We start from the raw sequence: 12074 nt of genomic DNA, 5'->3' as shown, positions 1-12074 counted from the left end.
AACTTATCCCATGAAGAGGGGAGCTATCCCATTGAAAGAGGGGCTTATCCCATTCATGGTGGACCTGATTAACTTCCTCCAAAGCACTATAAGTACAGGAATTGGGCCAGAGGGAGGGGAGGTTGAAAGCTGAACATTCCTAAAGGTAGATGCTGCTGAGATTAGGACTCCCTTATAGAGCTTGAGAGGAGAGATTCCCATCCTTTCTTAGCTTCATTTGGAAGTGAGTGAGCTGATCAAAGTAAAGGAAAACTCTTGCTGGACCCTGGGAGGGACCTGCACAACACCAAGGCTCAGGTTGTAATGGTTTCTTTTGTTTCCACTTAATGCAATTAAGCTCATTTTTCTAAACAAGTTGTTATACATGATTTGTTTCATATACTCCTTGGTCTGTATGATGAATATGTTTTATTTTATGAGTTATTCAGGTGCTATGTAATCGTTTTCTTGTTAGTGAATGCAGGTTTCGAAGAGAAGGAGGAGCTCATCCGGATCGGCGAGGCTGGACTGCTACAAAGCGTTGGACTAAAGGTATGTTATAAACACCTGATCACTTGTATTCTAAACGCATATTAGGGAAAGATAGTGTTTAATTGTCTTGTTTGTCACTAGAAAGCCTTAGCTTCTAGGGAGGTCGGTTTTGTCCGCAAAATTGACTCTTTTCGCATGACAAAATGGCGACTCCACTGGGGAACTCCATTGATGTGAATGATTTTTCCTTTGTGTGAAACTTTGATTTGAGATAAGTCGTTTTCTTTGTGGTTTTTGGCTGTCTGACTGTGCATTTGGGTGACTTAGCTTAGGGTTAAATTAGATTTTAGTTTTTCTTGGTTTTGCTAGAAGTACATAGCCTCTGCGTTAAGCACAGTGCGTATCTGTACGCACTGCAGCTTTGTGCACAGAGCGTACACGCACCTGTGCAAACAGGTTGCCTGCGTACCCTGTCAAAATTAAGAAAATTTCAATTTTCTCCTTTTTGCCTCTTAGATTTTGTTTGTAAGTTGTTTTTACCACCTAGATCCACTGGTTACCTGCCATAAATCTTCACCTAAGCTGGTTTCATCAGTGTCAAGAGTTTTAGTGAAATTCGTAGAGGTTCTAGCCTTAGGGTTTGATTTTTGCATTGGTCCTGTAGTGACTTTGGCTTTAGAAGTCGTAAAACCTTGGATATCCCTGGTCTTTGCAGTCTTCTTAGGAGTCGGACCTTTCATAGAATCCACCCTTGTGAGAAACCTTTCTTTGTGTTGTCTCTTTGCCGAATCTCGAAAAAGTTCGTTGATTGAACTGTGAATTTCGTTTTAAGAAAAAGAACAAAAGATTTTGATTTTTGTTTTTGACTAGTTTTTTATTCTGCATTAACTAGTCCTTAGTTAAATCATGACTGAGTAAAACATCCTGGGATCATACTTTGTAGGTTTTGGCCTCATTAGATTTGCTTATTAGGTGAATTTCTCTTTGATTTGCTTTTAAGTAGAGTTGATTTGATTGTCATAGATTTTTTAAAGATTTGATTTTTGATTTTTAAATGCTTTGTTAAGTAGGAAAAAATCCAAAAAATCTCTTTTGAAGAAAAGTTTGCTTTAGTAGCATTTGTGTCTTTGAAAAGAAAAGGAATTTTCGCGACATAATTAGTGGTCATGTGTTGTATGCTTTGGAAAAGATATAGATATTGTTTCTTTGATTTTCATTGCCAAGAAAGTTGTCTTTATATCAATTTTGCATTCTCCAACTCTCTTAGCTAGGGAATTCATTGAAAAAAAAATTAGTATAAATCATCCTAAGTGCATCTTTTTAGTGGATTTGAGTCGAGTCTACACACCATCAGTTTCATCTCCACTACCTTTTGTCCTAAAGAAAAGCCATAAAAATTAACGCTTAAAGTAAAATCAACTTAGTAACTTTTTATTTACTAGGGCTCTGAAACACCAATATAGATCAGGCTAGTGTCTTGGAGTAGGAGAGTAATTAACTCTTCAAGACAGTAAAACCAAACAAGTAGCTTATCTTGTGGTAGGATAAATCCAACTGTTTCATTTGTACTCTGGGAAAGCTCCTCTTAAAGGAGAAGCACGAGACCGTCTCCGAACCAGTGAGGGGATCAATCCTCCTTCATTGGGAAAGACGCCAGATACGCACGTACTACAAACGGTAAACCTCAGATTATTGTCGAGGAGCCTGGAGTCACTTGTCGGTAAACCTTGGATTATTGTCAAGGAGCCGGCAAGGGGATTGAGCTTGTTACTCTGCCCTTGCGTGCTATCGGGTCGTAGAATGTTCCCCCAGGTATATTTGTTGTTGTTGGTAAACTTAGTGACCATTATCTTTAGGATTCTACCCAAGGTGACGGTGGAGGGAAGATCCCACTATACCTGGAACAGACGTCGGCTAGACTCACTTGGATTTTCCGGGGGGTTCACTTCACTCGAGACGGTTAAAGTGGAGGAACTTGTGCCGGTCTATTCATTAAGCAGGTTGCTGGGGTAACTGTTCCACCCACCACTTCTGTACTGAATTCGGCGATGTTGGGCTTCATCACCAACTAGTGTTTTCGGTCCGGAAGGTTACTGTTTGTGTTTGGTTTGACGCCCTAGATTCTTTAGGCATGTGATTCGAATTTGTTTGGTTCTTTAGAGACTTTAAGCGGTTTTCTTTGAGATTTTACTTTGTTTGCGTGTGCAGTAGTTAAAAGTCTTTAACTGTGGCTGAATTACCGAGACAATCCCGTAGACTTCGGGGCCAGTCTCCTGAGATTGTTACCGTGGCCGATTTGTTGAGGAAGTCCCGTAGATTTCGGGGCGAACCTCCTGAAGACGTCCTGGGTCATTACGAAGGTTTGAAAGTCCTTGTAACTCCTCCTAGTGGCAGTAAAGTAGGTTCACCTGAAGAAGGAGAGTCTTCGTTGGTAGTCCATCCAGATTACCAAAGTCTAGAAACAGGTTATATTCCCGAAGCTGTTGCAGTTTCCGAGCTTGCTGGTAGTTTTTCATCTACTAGTGATATAGGCGAAGAACCTGAAATATCTGAACCTATTACTCCAACTTCTAGTGTTCCTGGTTCACCTAGGGTAGAAAGAGTCATCACCAAAAATCTTCCTTCTAGTTTGATAGCTATTGAAGAACTTGCTCTAGAAGAAGAAATAGGCATCCCTATCCCTGAAGATCAACCTACTATTGATCTAAGGTAGCGTGAATCCATTTTTTACAGTCCACCTAGAAGTACTACTTGGTATCTTTCGTTAACTAATTACTTGGACAACTCAGGGATAAGTTTTTCTCCACCTCGTACTCCTTATCCACTCGGAGGTATTTATACTCCTGTAAATATGTCTAGTCAGTCATCCGTGTTTACTCAATCTCCTGAATCTTTCTTGTTCGGTGGTCCTTCTGTTCCTGCTGGGTATCAGTCACTTTCTGGTACTTTTGCAGGAGCATCTCCTCAACCCATTGGACATGGGTTATTAACTGGAAACAATGGTAATAAACCGTTGGGCGTAGGAGACATTTATATGATGTCAGGTTCAATTCCCAGTTCTCAACCTCAAGGTGGCCAGTTACCGCCTGGGGGGCAGTCTCAATTAACGCCTAGGGGGAAACCTCAAGGTACACAAATTGCGTCTGGGGGGCAACCTCAAGGTACACAAATTGTGTCTGGGGGGCAACCTCAAGGACAGTATGTGCCCATGGTACAGTACATTCCTCAAGGTCAACCCCAGACTCAATATGTACCCCCAGGTCAACCTCAGTATCAATTTATGCCTCAAGGTCAACCCCAGTATCAGTACTTACCTCAAGGGTATCTACCCCAAGGTCAGTACTCGAGTCAAGGTTATCAACCACCCCAAGGTCAATCTTATGTTCAAGGTACGGGAAATGTACCTTTCAATTATCAATCCTACCCTCAATCCGGTTATGGATCTCAATATCCTCAACCTGTCATGGGTCAATACGTCGGAATGAACATAGTGTGGGATCCATCGCAAGTTCAACAGGTGTTGCAGCCAAGCGTACAGTTGTCATCTCAAACTGGACAACCTTTAGTTTCTGGTCCACCCCAGCAACCAGTCCAGTCTAATGTTCAAACTTCTGTACCTTCGGTAGTTACTCAGTCGCCCATTGCACCTAGTACTCCATCTCAAACGACTGCTGCGACTACCGCAACATCTGTTCCTTCCACCACACTGACTTCTGGAGTATCGACAGCTCCGATTTCTAGTGTCTCTGCCACTACTCCTCAGACGTCTTTACCACTGTCTGGATCCACGGTTCAAACTATGGTTCAGATGCCTGTAAGACAACCTGGTTTAAGTACGGTTGTCACTAGTCAACCACAATTCGTTTATCAACCGTACCACGGACAGTACCAATACGGGCCTGCTGTCCAGCAACCGGTTTACCAATATCAACCGTATCCTGGGTACACTTATCAACAACCACAGCAACCCCAGTACAGTCCGGTTAATCCTGGTTTTCCGGGAGGATACAATATCCCGAATGCGATTCCTATTCCAAGTTATCCTGGATATCCTCCTCCTGGGACTGGTCTTGTGACTCAGAGTTTTAGGGATCCTAATCGGCAATTACCGTTTATCGCAACTTTGGATTTACCAGACTTGACGCGCCTAACGAACGATTCGATCAATTATCTTCCGTTTTGGCCGCCAATGCCAAATAAGTTGCCCAGTGACATACCCAAGTTCGAAGCTAAGTCTGGAGAGGACCCGTCAAATCATGTGATGACTTACCACCTCTGGTGTGCCTCAAATTCCATCTCGGATGATTCGATCTGTTTACGTCTTTTTCAGCGTACGCTCATTGGTCTTGCAGCCAAGTGGTACATTGAGCTGCCACGGGCCTCTTTTTATAATTTTAGTCAGTTAGCTACCTCGTTCTTAACTCATTTTCAGTTGCCGGTCAGATATGATAATGGCACCGAGTTACTAATTTCATTAAAACAGTCGATGTCCACTTATATTTCTGACCATATTCATGAATGGAGACGTCGAAGGCGGTTAGTGAAAGTTCTTATCCCGGACCAAATCTTAGCTGAATGGTTTGTTAAATCATTATTACCGAAGATTACTGAAGATGTAGCTAAGGCCGGAGTAGTCACTGCGGAGCAAGTAATTGCTCAAGCGCAGTACCTTGACTTAGTTTACACTCAGTCAGGTACGTTACACGAAAAGATCCCAGATCTTCCAAAGTCAAATCAAATCGCTGCTGCTCCTTCGGGATCTCATGCTGCTGATGGCATGATTGGTACGGTGAATACTAAAAGCAAGAAGAAGTCTTCAAAGAATTCTTTGCCCATTATAACCTTACCAGACTCCCCGACAGGAGAATCTTTTGTCGAAGTTTCCGCTGATATTCACGCTGTAGAGTCATCTACGGCTAAATCAAAAAACGGTGGGAAAAAGAAAGGCAAGAAGAAGAATAAAGCAGACAAAACTCCAAAGGAGAAAACAGAAAAGTCGAAAACCAATGAAGAAAAGCGCAAGCCTCGTTATCCTTGTCTTATTTGTGAAGAGGATCATTTTACAAGAGATTGCCCTCATCGGGCCCAGGTTGCGAAAATCGTCAAGGGTTCCCAAATTCCTGCTGTCTTGAAGGACCCATTTCCGAAAGATAACAAAATGATAGGTTCTTCCTCGAGTGCCACTGAAGAACCCATATTGATGATGTCTCATGTAAGGATTGCGACTTGGTCACACGATTATGGTAGTAAAAGTCCTGTTGATGGATCGAAAGAAGCAGAATCTTCTCAGTCAAATCCATCAACCTCAGCTCCCGGTTCCGATCCACTACAGATCGAGAAACCTAACCCTAAATTAGTAATCAAACCGCCCGCCAAGGGTGTACTTCGAAGGTCTGCTTTCAATACACATGCGAGAGTGGCCCAGAATTACAACATTGTTGAGGATTTAACTGTTTCACCCTCAGCAATGTCGGCTTTAGAAGTGCTGCAATCATGCCCAGCACAACGAAAATTACTTTTTTCGGCTATAGGAGCTGTTGATGTTCAGGACCCGAACCTAATAATCTTTGATCTAGAGAATAGTACACCGCGTTTACCTCATCAGATGGCTTTCTAGATCCCAGTGATAGTCAAAAACATGCCTATTCATCGGACTGTAATTGATGAGGGAGCTTCCACGTGTATTATGTCGATACAGTGCTGGAGATCGCTTGGTTCTCCTTCACTAAATCAATCCCCGACAATTCTTAAGGCCTTTGATGGCCGTGGGTTCCATCCATTTGGCATTCTACAGGATTTGCCTATAGGGGTTGAAGGAAAAACCGTTAGTCTGGATGTGGAGGTGGTTGATGCCACTCTAGACTACAACCTTCTCTTGGGTCGAAGTTGGTCTTACGCTATGACAGCGGTCGTCTCATCGGTCTTCAGAGTAATAAAATTTCCACATAATGGCAAGATCGTGACCATAGACCAGCTGGCTTACTTTTCATCCGACCCAGCCTCTTCAGAGAGTATCCAGCATGTCGGTAAAACGACTATCCCTTATAAGGATGTTGGCGTAGGATTAATTAAAGATGCCGGTTTACTGGGAACTTTTCCTTTTCCTCCAATCAACGCCGTGTCTTCGTTTGCATCCATTCATATGATTACATCAGATACCATTGTTGACGACGATCCTTGGATCGTTCCTTCCGAATCTGAAATAGACTCATTTGGTGATGATATGCCTTTGAGTCCATATGAAATTGCTTATGAAGCCGTGCAGTCTTTTACCGACTCGCGTTCAACCAAAATTGACCAAATGAATGTGGTCTGTGAAGAATCACTTTTCACGTCAACCTCGGAGTTAATAACGTTTCCCGAAGTTCTGTCATCTGACGAACAACTTTGTGAAATCCTGTGTGTAGACGATTTTCCATGGGAGGATCTCCATCATAGATCTTCGTTCTTACCTGAGGATGATCGTTTTGAAAACGATTTCTCATCAGTTTTTACAGTTGAATATGTCAAGGATGCTCAGAATCCAATGAAACATCCTGATTCAGAGCTGAATTTGGGAAACATCTCACGCACTGTTCCCGTTGACATTTCAGTCAAGCCCGGAATTGTTGAGCACATTCATATAGGTGCCTCATGTTCAGACGACGAAATTCAGATATACAAGGCCCTATTTCAAGAGTTCCGCGACGTGTTTGCCTGGTCCTATGAGGAAATGCCAGGAATTGATCCCGCAATTGTTGTCCATGAGATTAAGACTTACCCGGACGCTAAACCCATCCGGAAACTCTTGCGTCAGATTCACCCACGAAAAGCGACTGCAATTAAAGCAGAAGTTGAGAAGTTGTTGAAAGCAGGTTTCATTTATCCGATCCCGTTAACGGATTGGGTATCGAATATTGTTTCGGTAAACAAAAAACAGGGAACAATAAGAATATGCATCGATTATAGGGATATTAATCGTGCTTGTCCCAAAGACAACTATCCAACACCCTATATCGATCAAATAATTGATGATTGTGCCGACAGTGAAATATTTTCCTTTATGGACGGTTTCTCCGGTTACAATCAAATCAATATTCTACTTGCCGATCAACCAAAAACGGCTTTCATTTGTCCATGGGGGACATTTGCTTATTGCAAATTACCTTTTGGGCTTAAGAATGCCGGAGCTACTTTTCAAAGGGCGATGTCTTATGCGTTTCATGACATCAAACACATTGTGCAACCGTATCTCGATGATTTGCCTGCTCATTCATTACATCGAGCTGATCACCTTGTCCATTTACGAGCAATCTTTATGAGGTGTAGGAATTATCGTATACGGTTGAACCCACACAAATGTGTCTTCTGTATAGAATTGGGACGATTGCTGGGATTTGTAGTTTCAAAAGCCGACATTCGTGTCGATCCCTCGAAGGTAGAAGCTATCATCAAACTGCCTCCTCCTTCGAGTCTTCGCCAACTCCAAAGTTTGCAGGGGAAAGCAAACTTTTTACGCCGATTCATTCCTAACTACGCCGAGGTTACAAAAGGTTTTACACGGTTGTTGAAACAAAACACTCAATTCTCTTGGGATGAGATTGCTCAGAAATCTTTTGATGCACTCAAGCACGCGTTGACCCATGCATCGTTGCTACATCCTCCCAACTACAACCAGGATTACTTTTTGTACCTCGCCGCTGCTCATTCCACCATTGGAATGCTGTTAGTACAGGAAGATGAACTCGGAACGGAACATGTGATATATTATCTTAGTAGGACGTTAAACCCCACTGAGCTCAAATATTCACATGTGGAGAAATTGGCCTTGGCAGCCGTTCAGGCTGTCCAGCGTTTTCGTCACTACATTCTTCTCCGTAAAACTACAGTCATTTCGGATTGCAACCCTATGATCTACATTTTGACTAAACAATTTCTAGGGGGCAAGTACTCCAAATGGATTGTTATCATGCAGGATTTTGACTTAGAATTTGAAAAATCTAAGTCTAAGAAATATTTAGTTTTTGCAGAGTTGATGTGTGATTTCCCGCGTGCTGACACGGAAACTGTGGCAGAGGAACCCATTGCGGACGAATCTTTGTTTCTCATCAGCACTTTAGATCCGTGGTATGGGGATATAATCTTCTATCTCCAAACCCAATCCTTTCGGCCTGAAGTTTCAAAGTCGGAACGTCGGAAAATTCGATTCCAGTCCCAACAGTACAAAATTATTGGAGATACTCTTTATCACCGTGGGGCAGACTTGGTTTTCCGACGTTGCTTAACTCACGAAGAGGCAGAAAGGGTTTTGAATGACTGTCATTCTGGGGCATGTGGCGGTTATATGTCTGGGTATGCCACAGCTCAGAAGGTGTTGCGTGCTGGCTACTTCTGGTCGTCCATGTTTAAAGATTATATTACTGCGGTCTGAAAATGCCACAACTTTCAAGTGTTTGATCGCAAGATGTGCGCACCACCTGCTCCTCTCCACCCTATAATTGTCGTTTGTCCTTTTGCCAAATGGGGTATCGACTTTATTACATGTAACCCTCACACGGCCAGGGGGCATGCGTATATCATCCTTGCGGTTGATTATTTTACTAAGTGGGCCGAGGCGATACCTACATTCGAGGCTGACGGCAAGACAGCTGCAATTTTCGTATTCAATCACATTATTGCTAGGTTTGGTGTCCCACAAGCGATAATCACTGACCATGGGCGCCATTTTCGAAACATTATGATGACAGAACTTACAGGCCAGCTTGGTTTGCGTCATGATAGCTCAACTCCTTATTATCCACAAGCCAACGGTCTGGTTGAGTCTATCAACAAAGTTTTAGTTATCATGATCCGACGAATCATTGGTATTCATCGGTCGAATTGGCACAACATGTTATTTTCCGCGCTTTGGGCATACCGAACTTCAGTGAAAACATCAACAGGGTTCACTCCTTTCCAACTAGTTTATGGTTTGGAAGCTGTGCTGCCCATTGAATGCGAAATCCCATCACTTCAAATGGCTGTCGAATTACTTCCAGCTACTTCCGAAGAGGAGAAGCATTTATTATAATTGGCTCAATTAGATGAGACTCGACGTGATGCTGCATTGGCAATCGAGACTCATGCAAAACTAATGAAAACTCAGTATGATCGAAATGTGACCCCTCGAAATTTTTTGGAAGGAGACCTAGTATTATTATATGATCAAGCTAACGATAAATTAGGTGCTGGAAAATTTGTTCCTATGTGGCATGGGCCCTACATTGTTAAGCGAAAGCTAGCAAAAGGGGCCTATGAGCTGGTTGACTTTGACGGGGACTCTTTGGGTAAACCCAGAAATGGACTTTACCTAAAGAGGTATTATGCTTAAATGATGAGTGTGGAGATTTTAGTTAGATTATGTTAATTTTTCTTTCTAGCTGGTGTGTTTGTTAGTTTAGACAATGTGCTTAGCTTAAGAAAGTGTGTTTTTCGTCGTTATTCTGCTTATCTTGGTTTTACCCTTGATGTTTGCAGATGTCGATGCCTCTCCAAACATACATTGGATTTGCTGACGGTGCTTGTCGTAGTACACGGAATATTTCTTCCGCAGCTTGGGTTATCTATTCGCCCTCTGACGAGTTAGTTTCTATGCATGGGGTGAGCCTCGGTCAAACAACAAACAACATTGCAGAATACAGTGCAGTGATTGAGTTATTGTCTTAATCTATTTCATTTGGGATTCAGAGTTTGATAGTGAGGTTAGATTCTGAACTCGTTGTATTACAGCTTAATAGAGTGTATGCCATTAGAAATCCAGTGTTATTAAGGCTATTTTGAGAGTGCGTCTCTTGGAACGTGAGTTTGATTACATTGAATATCAACATATTCCAAGGTCTTTAAATACATTAGCAGATGCAATTGCTTCTCGAATGTTAAACAGACATTTGCGATAATCATACATGTAAATTTAAAAACATTTAATCACACATGTTTAACAAGATAAGCCGGTAATAATGATATATATATATAGATAGGAGTGTGTCAAAAAATACATCGTCTTCGATCATAGGTTGCAAAACACCTTATGATCGACAAAAATGATAAGTACAAAAAACCAAAATGTCACATGTGTCTACAAAAGCGATCATCCAATCACTGGTGATGATCTCTATATGACACCACTGCACGGGCTACCCTACACAAGAACCTTCTAAAAGGTCCCGGGACTCTGATTACATAGCGATGAAGCCTGATAGGAATATCATCTATAGTAGTCTCTGGTATATCTGCCGTCAGACGCTCTAGGTCTTGTTCCAACTCAACTAAGGTCTCTGTAGCCTCGTTCTGTGGGACCGGTGCTGGTGCAACTGGTTGTCTCCTCTCGAAAGGTCGGAGATTGGCTGGACGCCGTGGGCCTACATCTGCATTTTGAAAATTGTCACTGTCAGTTTTGAGAGGATATAAAAACAAAAAAAAATAGATAATTTAAAAACTTGTGAAAAATGAATTACCTGTGTCATCCCACTGTTCTCCCGGTGGAAGAATCATGTCTGGATCACCACGGAAATCGACTCCGGCATAAGGAAAATCCTGTATCGAAAAGATCTGGTCCTCTAACCAGTGAAAGTACTCCGGTCTAAATCGGACAAGCTCAGTGCCCTCGTCAGGATGACGGGCCATCACCGCAACCCATCGCATCAACTTAGGCTCTCGGGGAAGCCCAACCTCAATGGTAAGATGCTGCGGGATCAGCATCGGAACCCGCTCTAGAGAAAAACTCACTACTAAAGGCCCATAACCAAAAGTCTTGAGTTGCCCATTTTTTGCCCTGGTCAGTTGGCCCTTTAAATTGGCCAACACAGCATCACACCAGTTGAAAATGGTGCCTCAATAGCAGTCAATCGCCATCCGCATTTGGGACTCGGTGGCAATGTGCAAAGCGGCAGCAGCGCAAAGTTTGGTAACTGTAAAGGCAATTACCATAAGTTCAGGTCGGGATATCTTTTTAATTTCTATCCCCCTCTCCTAGTTTTGATTATTGCACCACTCTAGATGGAGACTAGCGATGGACTGGCCACCCAGCCTAGTCCCGGACAGAGTCAATTGTTCGCCCCTCTTGGGCAAACCAGTGAGAAAGTAAATATCTGAGGGCTCTATCTCGAGCTGGTGCCCTCCAATGTAAAAGCACTGATCCTGGACGTTCCACCTTTCAACCAGCCACTCTAAAAAGCGCACCTAGGCCCTCATGCCAGGTATGGCCCAGTATTTGTAAAGACCGCATGCCTTTAAAGCATCAATGGAAGGTTGGTGATTAATCGCGGCCAAATCAACATCTTCGTGTTCTCTTTCGTGCCAATCAAGCATGGTGGGCAATCTACACACCATAAAACATCTGTTAGAGTCCATAAAATTGAAAGATTTTGGTTCATTTTGGAGAAATGGGGGTTTGAAAACCCACTCCGCGGTGTACGCAGCCCGCCTTTAGAGACAGAGCCTGTGTACGCAGGTTCTCTTAAGGCAAGTTGCGTATGCCCGGCATTTTCCCAACTGAGAAAATGTCGGGGTACGCAGGTCACCAGTGGAGCACCTGCGTACCCCGAAAAGCGGCCCTTGAAACCCCAAGGCCTCCAAAAAATGAAACT

Source organism: Pinus tabuliformis, chromosome 1_1 (genome assembly GCF_031772625.1).
Source record: "Pinus tabuliformis cultivar Carrire ecotype Pingquan chromosome 1_1, CPIR1, whole genome shotgun sequence".
Taxonomy (NCBI): domain Eukaryota; kingdom Viridiplantae; phylum Streptophyta; class Pinopsida; order Pinales; family Pinaceae; genus Pinus; species Pinus tabuliformis.
Note: the sequence above shows the minus strand (reverse complement) of the source record.